Source organism: Myotis daubentonii, chromosome 18 (assembly GCF_963259705.1).
Source record: "Myotis daubentonii chromosome 18, mMyoDau2.1, whole genome shotgun sequence".
Lineage (NCBI taxonomy): Eukaryota > Metazoa > Chordata > Mammalia > Chiroptera > Vespertilionidae > Myotis > Myotis daubentonii.
In genome coordinates, this window is record NC_081857.1 from 22,173,514 (window position 1) to 22,188,193 (window position 14,680).

Here is a 14,680-nt window from a genome sequence, read left to right on the forward strand (position 1 = left end):
TCATGAACAGATGGGGGGCCTGTCTCTCTAGATCGAGCAGCGGACGGAAAAACGCAAAATCCCGTTCGCAATGAGGACCTCATGGAGGCCACCAGGTGGGAGCTGAGGTTAACACCCCACAGAAGACAATCAGGTGAAAATGTCCCTCGTTCCTGAAGCTTCAATTTCCCCACCGTTTGGGAGAACAAGTGAGTTCTTAAACGCTATATGCACACAGTAACCAAATACTTATAACAACATGGACTATGAATGAGCTTGATTAATCATTCTAGCTTGGGGGCAGAGTGAAAAATCAACACCATCCCAAGCACATTCATTTAGTTCATTGATTTTTCGAACACTGATTCAGCACCTATTTTGAGTGAGACACTGTGCTAGGGATTGTCACACAGAAAAGAGGAGGCATTGGGCCCGTCCTCAAGAATTGTACACTTAGTGCAGCGGTTCTCAACCTGTGGGTCGCGACCCCTTTGGCGGGCGAACGGCCCTTTCACAGGGGTCGCCTAAGACCATCCTGCATATCAGATATTTACATGACGATTCATAACAGTAGCAACATGACAGTTAGGAAGTAGCAACGAAAATAATTTTATGGTTGGGTCACACCATGAGGAACTGTATTTAAAGGGCCAGAAGGTTGAGAACCACTGGCTTAGGGGCAGCCAGTCAGCTTTGAATGCAAGATCACAGCTACATAAGTCTTGCCATTCTGGGTCAAAGATGTGCCGACAAAGAAGTTTGTTGCCTTTCTTGTAGTGTTTCTCTCCTGTCCCCGCTGCTAATGGCCACCGTCAGGCCTCAGAGTATTAACGCAGCACTGGGTCTGAGCAGAGGGGGTAGAAGATGGAGAAACAGCTGTGCTGAAGCTCCGAGTCCTACAAAGATAGTTCTCTATCCTCCGGCCCTAACTTACCCCTTTCGTCCATCTCAGTGGGGACCAGAGGTCACACTGCTCCATCCTCTCTTTTTTTTTTAGGTCTCCCCACCCTCAACACACACAAAACAAAACCCCCAAACACTCCTCCCCCTTCAAAACAAAACTGCTCGGCCTCTTTCATGTGGCCAAAAAACACAAACTTCTGTTAAAGACAAGAAGACAGACCCAAAATGGAGTTGCTCATGCTAAGCCCAATGTCACCAAACTGAGACTTAAGTAAATCACAACTCATTTCTCCCAGAAATGGGACCTTAAGCCAGCCAATCAGGAGTCGCCTGGTCAGCTCTAGCTAGGCCACCTGCCTGATAGACCCCTGCCGTTCCCTAAAGGAAAGTAGTTTTGCAATAACCACCCCACTTTTCTGGCCGACATTCCTTGTTCCTGCTCCCTTCTGCCTATGACGTCTTTTGCTTTGTGCAGCTCTTCAGAGCACCTATCTGCTAGAATGGCTGCTTGAATAACGCCAATAAGGTCTTTAAAATTGACTCAGTTTAATTTTTTTTTTTTTTTTTTTTTTTTTTTTTTACATTTTCATTCATATAAGCTCATGCGAGTTAGGAGAAATGGCATCTCCAACATGGCAGACACTTCGGACACTCACACACTGAACTAATATTTGGTGACCGACTGAATGAATCTACAGTATTTATGTTCCAACAGCTTTAAATCACACACCCACTTCCCCTCCTCCCTTAAACACCGCAGAGGTTCCAGTGTCTAAGCCTGCTTTCTCCTTCACCATTTGAATCGATTTTCTCAAGTGCCATTAAATCTTTCCCGGGCACAGCGGCTTTCCTGGAGGATTCCGGGAGGGACGCAGCGCGGCTGGGGGTGAGGCAGGCCAACAGGCATTGTTCTGCTTCAACACATTTTCAGTGGTTTGCTTTCCTGCTCCCTAACACACCTGGAAAGCTTTTCATTCTGTCGTGCAACAAAAATACGTTGATATTTACCCTGTGCCAATCACTCTGCCGGAGGCCAGGGTACCGAAGTGAGCAAAACACAGTACAATCTCAGGCCTTAAATCTCAGGCCCTTTAAATACAGGTCCGCATGTTGTGACCCAACCATAAAATTATTTTCGTTGCTACTTCATAACTGTAATGTTGCTACTGTTATGAATCGTAATGTAAATATCTAATATGCAGGATGGTCTTAGGTGACCCCTGTGAAAGGGTCTTTCGACCGCCGAAGAGGTCGCGACCCACAGGTTGCAGCTCACAATGCAGAGAGGTAAGCGATAGGGTGGGGCTGGGGACAGACAGGGACAGGCACTAAGGCGGTGCGGGGCGGAGGCTCCTCCACCAGGCTTTGTTATTTTTTTAATTTTTTTCTACTGGAAACTTCCAAACATACACAAATGTTGAGAGGATACTACAACACACCCTCCCGCATCCATCACCCAGCTTCGACGACTGATGACAATATCCTGCCATTCTCATTTCGGCCGCCTCCTGCCCCTGTTCCCCTGTGGAGTATTGGACAACCAGTCCCAGGCATCATCGCTTCACCCATTTCTGATTTCTTTGTGCAGCTCTAACACGACTGATGACAATATCCTGCCATTCTCATTTCGGCCGCCTCCTGCCCCTTCCCCTGTGGAGTATTGGACAACCAGTCCCAGGCATCATCGCTTCACCCATTTCTGATTTCTCTGTGCAGCTCTAACAGATGAGGCATGCCCTAGGCCCGTGGTCGGCAAACTCATTAGTCAACAGAGCCAAATATCAACAGTACAACGATTGAAATTTCTTTTGAGAGCCAGATTTTTTAAACTTAAACTATATAGGTAGGTACATTGTTATTAACTTAATTAGGGTGCTCCTAAGGCTTAGGAAGAGCCACACTCAAGGGGCCAAAGAGCTGCATGTGGCTCACGAGCTGCAGTTTGCCGACCACTGCCCTAGGCAGTCTCAAAGGGGGCAGGAAAGCTTCCTGGGGACAGTGGCACCTAAACTGAGGCCAGAGGAGAAGGGCTAGCAGGCAGGCAAAAGAAATGGGGGAGGGATAGAGAGAGAAGGACGCAGTGGTGTGGCCAGAGCAAAGGGCAAGGTGAGGCAGGCCTGCAAAGCCAAGACAAATGATCCGGCTTCACTCACACACACACAATCCCCTGTCCCCCCCCCCCCCCCCCACACACACACACAGAGAAGAGCCGTGGCAGTTTTGAGCAGGGCGCGATGGGACCAGATTTGCCTTTTGGACAGTAACTCAGCTGCATGGATTGTGGACTGAGGTGGGGGAGACAGCGCTGAGGAGACTAGAGGGGCTTTTGTTCCCTGAAAAGCTACAGGGGGCAGGGGGCTGGGTGTGAACTCTGGAGCTCCCCAGCCTTGCCTGTGTTGCATTTTTATTGTTACTGTACAAACCCCAGCCTGGCTTCTTACAAACAGAGTGGCTTTGACTTGGCACATAACGGTTCAGCTTTTCTGAGCCTCTCAGTCCTCGTCTGTCCCAAGCACAGCATTTGATTTACATGGGACCTTGATCACAGTGGCGATGAAGAGATAGAGCCTAAATGAATCAAATGCTTCAACTGCCTGGCTGTGAGCCCACTCCTTCCTCCAGCCCAGATTGCAGCATTCAGGTCCCTTCCCTTCCAGAAAATTCTGTGGTCAGAGAAAGAGCACAGAATTGGGGCTGGGGACCCAGAGACTAGAGAATTCAGTGCTCCACCCCACCTGGAACCTTCTCGAGAGGCAGCTCCCCTGGCTGCCCCCATGCATGTTCCCAAACCTGCCCACAGGCCTCTGCTCAGCCCCTTTCCCTCACCTGGAATGCAGGTGTGTGCACGCATCTGTTTACTCTGCATTGCTAAGTGAGCACTCACCATGTTTGGGACCCTGTGCCCTCTGCGCTGTGATCTGGGGGCCTGAAAATGAGTGAGAAACAGCACTGGGCTCCCCTCAAAACCCTTCCTATCCTTTGAGCTCATGCCCATCCCCTCCATGGCACCTCTCGTGCCCATGCTGAGCTCAGATGGTCCAGAAGCCACAGCCCAATAACAGCACGGAGTTGAGGGCCCTGATGGGGACAGGTCACCCGAGGAGAACCCAGCCGATTCTGAGGGGACCAGGCCCCCCCCCCCCCACGGGTCCTGTGATGTGAGTAGGACAGAGCTGGGCTGGTCAGGGAGAGCCTGCAGAGGTCCTTTGGCTGAGGTCAAAGGGCCAGGGCACCACATTGGTGCCGACATGCCTCTCCTGCTGCCGCACCGCCACAAGTGGCCACACGGGGTCAGTGTCCTTTCACGCTTCAGTTGGCGCGGTGAGTCCCACAGCCCTCCCTGCCCCCTTCTGCAGCGTTTGTCCCTAAGGCTGGGAGCCAGGTGGCCCATTAGCCGGAGGGACCCAGTGGACAACGAGGAAGAAGATTACAACCACAGTCAGGCTGTTTCACCGAGAGCAGCAGGGGCCCTGCCCAGCTGCTCGCACCGCTGGCTCCCGGCTAATTCAAACACAGAAAGCACTCGTTTGGACCGACATGGGGTTGGCAGGAAGGTCTGCCAGAACAGGGAAGAAGTCTGACTTAGGCGCGTTTAGGAAGATGGAGTGTCATGCCCGGGAGGAACATACGTTCTATTCTGTCCGTCCCAGCAAAGAGGAAAACTGACGTGGTGTGCTTAGAATGGTGCGCGCTGCATCATTAGGTATATTCCTGATGACGGGAGAGGAGAACCTCCTGGCAGAAGAGAACTTTGACATCGGCAGGAGCCGAACCCTGCCCTTTACATTTACGGCGACGGGAAGAATCTCCCGCAAGCTAGCTGCTGCCTGTGCGTTTCGAACCTTGTTTCTCTTCCACTTGCCCCCGACTGCGGGGCCGGGTGTCGCCGGTCACATGCATCCTGCACGCTGACCTTTGGTGGGCAGTAGGGAGATTCCGAGAAGCCAGGCCGACACTGGGGAAAGGCACGAGGACGTGACTGCAAATCCCACCTAGAAAGGCACCCTCAATTCGGTTCCTCTTAGCAGATACTCAAGATGCCCACAGCCACTCCAAACACGCCCAACATGAAGGGAAGTGTGACTGACCAGGGATTGCCAGTGGGGAGAGACTGGCGTCTTCATTGATTACAGTTGATGTATCTCACTTTCCCAACTGGGATGAATTTTAAGCAATTGTTAACAGCCTCTCCCTTGAACCTGGAAGAGATCCTTGTAGGTGAGGGTTCCTGACGCCGGAGCTTCATGAGCTTCATGGCAAACCCACCCTGGCCTGGGAGCCCTCACTCTCTCCCCCTTCGGTCCTTCCTCGTGCCCCCAGGAACTGGCTTGCCTTCCATGCTCCACTGCCCGGCTGTGTCGCCTCTGGGTGGAAGGTGGAAAGGTCTTGGTCCCAGCCCTCTGGGCCTTGCCCTTCCTTCTAGCGGACACACAGCCCTTCCAAGCTTTCCACCCATTTGACAGCCAGAGGCTCAGACACAGGGAATAAAACAGGTTCTTCTCACAGGCCTTTGCCTTCTTGCCACTTGGGTGCCCATGAGAGACCAAGCCCCACACAGGTGTTGATGGTGCAACTTCACCTGAGGTCAGAGGGCTGAAGTGAGGGATCATGTTTCCGAGGAAGTCAGATTTGGGATCTCCTGGGGCTTTTATCCCTGGAGGTGGGGTAGAAGATCTAGGTGGGCAGGATGGGCAGAGCTTGGGCAGCTGGTGGCTGAGGCTGGGGCCACTGCCACCTGCCCTCTGGCCCCCCAGACCCTGCCCTGAGTCGTTCTGTAGATGAGGCCCGGTGTTCCAAGGGCAGAGGCTGTGTCTTATTTATCTACTTGACCTCTGCACCCAGCATGGTTCTTGGGATTCAGTTCGTCTCAATGAGTGAATTTGAACAGCAGGATGGAGCTGGGGAATCCAAATGCTCCCAGGTGGCCCCTGGCGGAATAACCAAGGAGCATTCCACCAGGCTCTGAGGCCAGCTCTAAAAAAATACCGGTCATCTAAATAAATAGATACGTGAATGAACGAGCAGTTGGGAAGGAGCTGGCAACTTGGAGGCAAAAGCCTCTGGTCGTCACAAGAGAAAAACAAGAACTCTTGGTTAAACAAGACGGATTGGAAACCTATTCTCTCTCCTCCTTCCCCAAACTCCACGTATGAAGTTTTATTAAGAGATTAAAAAGGTGTGAGTTCCCAAGGCCAAAGATAAGAGATGTCAACCACTGTTCAGAAGACACAGTGGGAAAAATGGAAGCAGCCTGTCGGGGTTGAGGAGGCTGCAGTAGACGCCAGCTTCCTCCGAAGGTGGGAAGAGATGGGACAGAGAACCAGGGCCAGTGGGGACCCTCCTCCTCTCCCTTCCCCTCCCCTGGAAGCTCATTAGCTGCAGAAACAGACCAGGCGGACCAGGAGGATGGGGAGAGAGGCACACAGTGAAATCAGGGACTGTGAATGCAAGTCCCAGCCTGTGCCCTGAGACCCAGGCGCCCTCCTGCGCTCCGTTCCAAGCAGCCGGCGGCTACCTTCTAGGGGGGAGGATGGAAGATTCTTCTCTAGAAAACCTGAGCAGTCCAAGGGGAAAGGCTTTCAGCTACTGAAATTTGGGTCCTCTCAACACATAAGCAGGCCCACGTCCTGGCCCCACACTCAGAGGCAGCCCAGGGTCCCAGAACGGGGGACGATCGCTAATAAACACACACACACACACACACACACACACACTCACATACACACTTTGCCTTCTGCTCATGTTTTAGGGGAAATGCTGAGAAAACACTATTTAAAACAATCACCACTTTATTACATCTCCAAAGTAAGTAGAATTATTCTTATCTGCTAGGGGTTGGACTGGGTTTTGAAAACCATCCTTTTTAATGAAAAAGGCTTACAGCAACTCCGGATCACTAATATTATTCACGTAGCTGTGGGTTTATGCTGAAAGTAATGATCTAAATAAGTTTTCACATAATTCAAGAATAGGGGTGTTTACTATGCACTTGTTTTATTAAAAACAAGTTTAATGCAAATGAAATTTCTTACTTTTTATTCCTTGGGTGTCAAGAGTTTTTAATAACAGGAAAAAAAAACACCCAGTGTATAGTATATGCAATCTGATTTGGGATTTTCCCTAGCAAAGCATTTTACTGGGGGGAAAAAACCCACCCTGATTTTTTCCCTTTAGAAGGTAATATATTTTGATTAGATTTTGCTTTTTTGGTTCATGTGGTTTTTTTATCCTTATCAGACAGCCCCCAACATTAAAGACAGACATCAAAATAAGCCTCCAAAAAGAAACAGAAAAAAAGCGACCCAGGAAACAATAGTGTAAGGTGCTGAAGAAAACAATTATAATCATCTTCAGGAAGATCAAGACCCATAAAAAAAATAGAGGATTCTATATATAAAGGAACAAACACCCAGAGAAAAACAAGTAGCTCTTGGAAATGTAACATATGATAGTCAAAGTAAACTCAGTGTGTGCGGGGGGAAGAGGGGGGGAGCGATGGAATATGAACTCGTGGAACTCCCCCCCAAAATAGAGCAAAAAAAGAGACAGAGATGGAAATAAGGAGGTCAAATATACCAAAGAAGTTTCACTGGGAGAGACCAGAGAAATTGAGAACAAGGCACAATCAATAAACAAATGCAAGAAACATTTTCAGCCCCGAGGACATAAATCACCAGCTGAAAGAACCCCAAGGACCAGCCGGAGGATGAAAACCGACCCACATGGCGGTACTTCATCCTGGCTTGTCAGACCGCCACGCACCAAGAGGTGATCCTATCGGCGTGTGAGGTAGAGGAACAGTCACCACAAAGACCAGCACTGACAGGAGATGAGGCTGCTCGCTGGCAGCCGGGAGCTAAAAGACAAGGAGTGACACCTCAAAATAATGGGGACAATGCCTTCTGCCCCGAATTCTGTTTGCAGCCAAACTTACTCCTGGGAGGGCTGACTAAAGGCATCTGGTCGTGCACAACTTGAAGTTAATTTACCTCCCACCGTGACCTTTTCTCAGGAAGCTACTGGAGCAGGAGCTCCACAAAAAATGAAGGAATAGCCTGGCGGGTGTGGCTCAGTGGTTGAGCATCAGCCTATGAACCAGGAGGTCACGGTTCAACTCCCAGTCAGGGCACTTGCCCAGGTTTTGGGCTCCATCCCCAGTAGGGGGTGGGCAGGAGGCAGCCAATCAATGATTCTCTCTCTCATCATTGATGTTTTTATATCTCTCTCCCTCTCTCTGAAATCAATAAAAACATTAAAAAAATTTTTTAAGTGAGGGAGTAAACCAAGAAAGATAGGGGCTACCAGCACCTCGGGAGGAGGAATTTCCAGGAGAAGGAGACAGCCCTGGGCTCTCTCAGGCCCAGGTAGAGCGGGAGCTGAGAGCGGGGGCATGAGGCTCCGAGAAAAACAAGTGTCCCGTTACTCAGTGCCAGGTCCCAGAGAGGGGGTTTTGGAGAAAAGTTAGTGATAGGCTCCTGGAGGGTAAAGCGAACAACAAAGGCAGTTCTCAATGTGGGTGGGCAGAGGGAAGAAGCCATGCGACCCAGCGTGAGGAGGCTGAGCTGGGAACGGTGTTTACCCAGTAATAATGCAAATACTGATTTAAAAAATACATTTTTATTGATTTCAGAGAGGAAGGGAGAGAGAGAGAGAAACATCCATGTTGAGAGAGAACCATTGATCAGCTGCCTCCTGCACACCCCCCACTGAGGATCAAGCCCACAACCCGGGCATGTGCACTTGACCAGAGTCGAACCTGAGACCCTTCAGTCTACAGGCCAACGCTCTATCCACTGAACCAAATTGGCTAGGACGCAAATGCTGATTTTTAAACATTGCCACCCATTACTGTGAGGTGGGAGTGTGTGAGGGTGTGTGTGTGTGTGTGTGTGTGTGTGTGTGTGGCAGGTAAGATAAATCAATCCTTATTTTTCATGGTGGAAGTTAATAAAGGCTGTCTAAAATGAAAAAGGAATGAAGAATTAGCCTTTAAATATGGAGGTGAAAATTTTAAACCAGCTAGAAGATGTACAAGTGGTTGCCCCTGGGGCCGGGGCTTGGAGGGCGACAGGGGATGCAGATGGCTCTTGGTTTTTGTTAGAAGCCTTGAAGTACCATTTAACTCTGAAAACCTCCTTTTGCTTTTATTACGCTAAACGCAAAAAATGGCAATTCCCCAAACCTCTGCCCCCCACAAGCCCTCTGCACTCAGAAGCCAGGTTGCCATGAATCTAAGAAAGGGCTTCATGTCCCTCTCTAAAGCCCACCAGAGTTCCCCAGAGCAAAAGCACCCCCTCTGCTCCTTTGTAGGAGAAAGAGACCCGGCCGACAGCGCATCAGCGGGTCAGGCTCTGCGCCAATTCCCCCGCCTTCCTTCCAGCTGCTGGGCCTCGGCCAAGACTTGGCTCTTTACTGAATCAAAGCAGTAAACCTAAATCTCCGGCCCCACCCCCCATACCAGATCCAGCCAAACTGACTTCGCAGGATTTATTAAAACGGGAGGAATCTAACCTACGAAGGGACATATACACACACACACCTCGAACCACCAGGCATCTGCACAGTCCCTATTGTCCTCCGGAGAGAGCAGAATGGATGGGCTGCCCTGGGAGGCCCAGCAGATGGGAAACGCATTACAGATGTGAGCCTCGGCGTCGGAGGGACACTTGAAGACCTGTGCATTTGAGGAGTTCAGGGGTATTCATGGGTTGCCTGGAAACCAGAGACCAAATAGGAAACAGGAAGCCCGAGGAGAGTGAGGCTTGAATATTTCAGCATCATTTCCAGAGTGAAGGCTGCGTGCCAATGGCTGAGGGCTGCAACTCTGGTCCTTATTTCTCTTCAGCCTCAGGTCCTCAGGACTCCTTTCACCTCATCGCACCCCTTCACCCCCATCTCACTAGAGGTAGATGTAGGCTTCTTATAGGGTCCATGTTAGAGTCCGCATGTGTGTGCACACACACACACACACACACTCACACACACACACACACATGCGCGCACACACGCACACACACACTCACACACACGCGCGCGCACACACGCACATGATGTAAAGCCAATTTCTGGAAGTTTCACTGAAGTATCATCTCACACCTCCAGGTTTCCTGCAGCTGCAGGGGCCGCCTGTGCAGGGCACTGATTTACTGCTTCCATTTGTGTGTCCCTGGGTGAGGCTGGGTCTGTCTGAGTTCGTCCCAGAATTCACTACGGGAGCCGAGTGTGGCCAAGCTCGGAGAGTGCCTGGGACACAAGGGAGGCCAGAGCATGAAACACAAGCGTCCCCCAGCCCAACTCACCAACCTTGTCTTTCTGTGCTGCAGACACAGGCCTGGTCTGTGTGTGTACGTCCCTTCATCGGTTAGATTCCTGTGCCCCTTACAGTCTGTGCGTCTGTCACTGCAAACGCCCGTGGAACCCCCTCCCTCCTCCTGCCTGAAGATCTCCATGGGGGCTCCCATTCTTTGTGCTCACCCCTCCTCCACACCCCATTGACCTTTGACTGCCGTTCTCATTTGGCACCAGCATCTGTGCACTTGACTGTTTGGGACCTGTGCGTGGTGTGAATTTCAGGGTCAGGCTAACCTTGCTCCCATCACTGATTAAATATGGAGCAACCTAACCTCTCTCAGCCTTGGTCTCTTCCTCTACAAAAACAAACAAACAAAAAACAAACAAACGAAAAACATGGCTGATCCTCTCCTTCGGTGATGTTGCGAGGACTAGGGGATATGAAATCTCTGGGTCTTGAGTAGGCGATTCTCCAAAGGAGGCGTACCAATAGTCAATGAGCACATGAAAGGAAGCCCAATATCGCTAGCCACCAGGGAAATGAAAATTAAAACCACAATGAGATACCACTCCATTCCCACTAGAATGACTGTAAGAAAAGTGAAAAATAACAAGTGTTGACGAGGATGTGGACGAATTGGAACCCTCATACATCACTGGTGGGAACGTAAAACGTTAACTGCTGTCGAAAACAGTTTGGCAGTTCATCAGACAGTTAAACATGGAATTACACATGACCCAGCAATTCCACCCTGAGATATATACCCCAAAGAATCAAAACCAGACACTCAAACAAGAACGTGTACAGGAATGCTCACAGCAGCAGTACTCCCAACAGCCAACGTGTGGAAACAACCCAAACGTCCTTCAACTGATGAATGGATAGTGTCCTATCCACACAATGGAATCTTATTCAGCTACAGAGGAATGAAGTTCTGACACATGCTACACCATGATGAGCCTATACCAGTGATGGCGAACCTATGACACGTGTGTCAGAGGTGACACGCAAACTCATTTTTTGGTTGATTTTTCTTTGTTAAATGGCATTTAAATATATAAAATAAATATAAAAAATATAAGTCTTTGTTTTACTATGGTTGCAAATACCAAAAAATTTCTATATGTGACACGGCACCAGAGTTAAGTTAGGGTTTTTCAAAATGCTGACACGCCGAGCTCAAAAGGTTCGCCCTCACTGGCCTATACGAAGTGAAGGAAGCCAGAAACAAACGTTCCTGTTATATGGGTCCACTTATGAGAAATGAGATGCGGTGAATCCACAGGAACAGAAAGCAGATTAATGGTTGCCCAGGGCTGGGGCTGGGGCTTGGGGGCCGGGGAGTGACTGCTTATTGTGTTCAGGGTCACATTAAGCCAAGGAAGGAGGGGTGCCTAATCCTTCTGAAAATAGAGAAATTCTCAACATGCTTTGCCAATGGTCTTTTCAGGGGGCAGCTGCTCTGGACTTAATTCTGACCAAGCACAAAAAAAAAACCACTGGAAAGTAGAGATGGCAGAGCTTGTGAGCAGGTAAGTGTACCATCGTAGAACGCTAAGCCACCAGACAGCCAGGGAGCACCAGGACCGGGACCTCAGAGTCTAGGTTAGCCGTTGCTGCATAACCAACCAACCCAGAACTTAGTGGCTCCACGAGAACCATTTACAGATGGGAGATAACACCTCACACCCACCGAGATGTCTCCTCTCAAGGCCAACAACAAACCCAAACCGAAATGACAGAAATAGGAAGCGCTGGAAAGGATGTGGAGGAACTGGAACCCTTGTGCACTGCGGGTAGGACTGTAAAATGGTGCAGCTGCTATGGAAAACAGTATGGGAGTTTCTCAAACAATTAAAAATAGAATTACTATACCATGCAGCAATCCCACTTAATGGGTTTAGACCCAAAATAACCGAAAGCTTGGAGATATATTTGCATACCCATGTTCACAGCAGTATTATTCACAATATCCAGAAGGTAGGAGCAACCCGAGGGTCCGTCAGTGGATGAATGGATAAACAAAAAGTGATACATACACACAGTAACATATGATTCAGCCTTAAAAAGGAAGAGCATTTGGACACATGCTACTCCATGGCGGAACCTTGAAGACATTATGCGACAGGAAATAAGCCAGTCACCAAAGGACAAATATTGTGCGATTCTACTACTTATGAGAGGTACTTAAAATAGTCAAAATCAAAAGGAGAGTGATGGTTGCCAGGGGCTGGGGGCGGGGGTGGGCGGGTGGGAGTTGGAGGGGTAGGCGTGGGGGTGGAGAGTTAGCTGTTTAACGGCTACAGAGTTTCAGTTTGGGAAGATGAAGAGTTCTGTGGACGGATGAAGGTGGTGGTGGCACAACAATGTGGAATGTACTTCATGCCACAGAACTGTACACTTTGGGGTGAAGATGGTAAATTTTATCTTGTGTGTATTTTGCTACAATTAAAAAGTTCATATACAGCCCACCCAAACCTAGAGGTTGAAGAGAGGTCAGGCTCAGCCTGGATGCATGGGGAGGGTGCAACATCGGCTGTGAGCACTGGGAGGTGAGTCGCTGGGGCCATTTTTGTAGACTAGCTGTCAGAGTTGGCGTTTCCGGAACTGGGGGTCTATGGCCTCTTCCATTCTCCTCTACCCACGTGTCTGGCTGCTCAGTCTGCCCCCTCTTCTTAGGTTCCTCATCTTTTTTTTTCCAATTAGCAATAATCGTGCCTCGGATAAACCTCATTGGCTACGATATTGCCACTGGGCAAAGCTGGGTTCCTCATCTTGAGGAGTGGCCCAACCGGCCAGCCCCCTAATACTGAACCTGGACTATTCCCTGACCTCTTCTCCCTTCCCTGTTCTGCCCCCACGTACTCTGCCACCAAAATCCCCTGCCTGTTCCGCAGCCTAAAAGCCTCCACTCTTCCCCAGCCCACTGTCACGGTCTTTCTCCAGCCCCCGCCACCCCATCTGTGGGCTACCACCAGCACCCCTCTAACATGAGTCTCCTCGACTGGTCCCCTGCGTCTCCCCTCCTCCGCAGTCCCTTCAGAGGGAGCAAGTCACCATAAGTGGGTCCCGCCCTTCCTGCCAGAGGTGCTCCCCAGCTCCCTGGGTCCTCTCGGGGTACAGGCCAAGCTCCTGCGCGAGGGACACCAGTCGCCTTCCCTGGCCACCCAAGCGAAGTGGCGCCCGGAACGTTGCGTGACAGGGTTCAGTTTCCTTTCCAGCACTTCTAATCACTGCTTTCTTACGTATTTGTCCTGCTCTACCCTGATTCCTCTTCTCCTTGTTTCTGCTTCTTGTGTATTTCTCACATTTGTAGCTATTTACATGTGTTCCCTCTCCTTACGTATGGAATTATTACTGATCTTGACTGTCTTAGATCTACAAAAAAGAAAGGCCATTTCATACGGACCCGGCTGTTAGATTATGGGCTGTTTGTGAGTGACTGCATCCTGGCGTCCTCACACCTGGCACAGAGTCTTAACTAGTCAGTCTCACGCATCAGGCCTTGGGAAAGGATTTCAGAAAGTCCAGAGGACAGGCAGGCACGGCCCCCGAGACGTGAAAAAGAAGTAGGATGCTTGAAGTGGAAATTCCGAGTATGAAACCAAGAATAACCTCAGTGAGGATGAGACACACGTCTACCGAAATGGAACAGGGTGCACTTTGTAAAAGGACACACATCTGTTCTGGGATGAGGGATGGAGACATGAGCATGAACGCGAGAGAAAGGCCAGAACACTTTCTGAGCAGGGTCAGAAGAGCTAAAGCCGAGATTTTCAGGAAAAAAAAAAGTTTTTGTCTGATTGGTTTTGGTTTATCATCGTTTGTCTATTTGTTTCCTATGACTGCCACAAATTTAGTGGCGTTAAAAAAAAGCACAAATTAATCATCTTATGCGATCAGACGTCTGACCGGGGTCTCATTGGACTAGAATCAAGGTGCCTACAGGGTGTCTTTCTGTAGCCTTTCCCGCCATCTAGAGGGCGCCCACATGCCCTGGCTCATGCCCCCTGCCTCCATCTTCAAAGCCAGCAATGGCTGGTGGGGCCCTGCTCCTATCACATCACTGGCCTCTTCTGCCTTCCTCTCCCCCTTGTAAGAGCTCTTGTAATAACACTGGGCCGCCCGGACAACACGGAATCCTCTCCCTATGTCAGGGCAGCTGGTTAGCCACCTGAGTTCCATCTATGTCTCTGTTGTCATGTAACATAACACATGCACAGAGTCTGAGGATTAGGACGGGAACATCTCGGGGGGCCATTCTGCCTGTCACAGATCTTTTGTTTGTTTGGAAGATTAATAAAACAAGATGAATAAGATGGAGCGGACGCCCTGCTTGGGGAAGGCGGTAAATGTTAGTGGATGTCAGAGCTCACTCGGCTGCTATCCGCTCCATAAAGGGGAAAGCCAGCCACCGGGAGAGGAAATTGCAGCCTGCCCTGGGGTGAGGTGGTGTCGCAGGTAAGAATCTTGGTTCCCCAGGTCAAGTGGACAAGAAAGGTCACC

At 49.9% G+C, this 14,680-nt stretch overlaps 1 pseudogene; it reads right to left on the reverse strand.

Annotated features, from left to right (window-relative positions):
* Window positions 1-12,863: 12,863 nt before the first annotated feature.
* Window positions 12,864-12,937, reverse strand: LOC132221480 (U4 spliceosomal RNA; annotated as a pseudogene).
* Window positions 12,938-14,680: the final 1,743 nt, after the last annotated feature.